Below are 1,084 nucleotides of genomic sequence, written 5' to 3'. Positions count from 1 at the left end.
AAATATAAATGGAAAGAATAAGAGCGTTGGAGTTTACCTCAAGAGATGGAATGATGCTCGGGGTAATTGAGTCACCATATGTAGATAGGATATAGACCTTTTTCACCTAAATAACATAAAAGTGCTAAACGTAAAAAACTTAAAGCTTAAATAAGACTTAAACACATAAAGCTTAAATAAGTCGCAATATGTAGATAGGACATAGACATTTTTCACCTAAATAACATAAAAGTGCTAAACATAAAAAACATAAAGCTTAAATAACATAAGGCATGCTTAAAGCTTTATGCATAAGTCTTTGTGCATAAGCTCTATGCATGCTAAAGCTTAATGCATCAAGCTCTATGCATAAGATTAGACATGAATAAAGATTTAAGCTTAATGCATTAAGCATGCATAAAGCTATATTCATAAGACTTTATGCATCTCGGGGGGGTCACTCATAAATATGTAAGCGTAGCACATGGGTTCAACAGAAGGGATTTTAAAAATACTTATTTTACACAGTTTATAGAAGGGTACCATTTAAAGGGGGTATTCACATGTTGAATAGAAAAAGAGTGTGTTGTATTTATGAAAAATTAATAGATAAGGGTTTTTTGAAATAGGCCTTGAACGCACGTGATATAGGGGGTTTACATATAGTGAACCCCCCGAGTTATGCATGCATTAAGCTCTATGCATAAAGCTTTATGCATAAGCTCTATGTATGCTTTAAGATTAATGCATTAATCTCTATGCATAATCTATGCATAAAGCTTTATGCATAGATCTTAAGGCATGCATAGAGCTCTATGCATACGGCTGGAACAAACCCATTCAAAATTTGAGGAATGCAATGCAAATGAAGATCTACCACCCCTGGTTTCATCAAATGAAATCAATGAGCCTATGTGTCATAACCATGCTGATAATACCTCTACATCTTCGTCAAGTAGTTAAATAGGACTTTGTATTGATATAGGAGCCATCAAAATGATGGACTTAGAGATAGACCAATTGGCATGCATGAATTTATTGCAAGATGGAATTGATGATGGTACTAATTAAATATAAGTATGATCATAACCGATGTACACATTGA

This window comes from Cibotium barometz, chromosome 3 (assembly GCF_041138505.1).
Source record: "Cibotium barometz isolate CiBa-2024 chromosome 3, ASM4113850v1, whole genome shotgun sequence".
Classification (NCBI taxonomy): Eukaryota; Viridiplantae; Streptophyta; class Polypodiopsida; order Cyatheales; family Cibotiaceae; genus Cibotium; species Cibotium barometz.
This window is presented reverse-complemented; position numbering follows the sequence as displayed.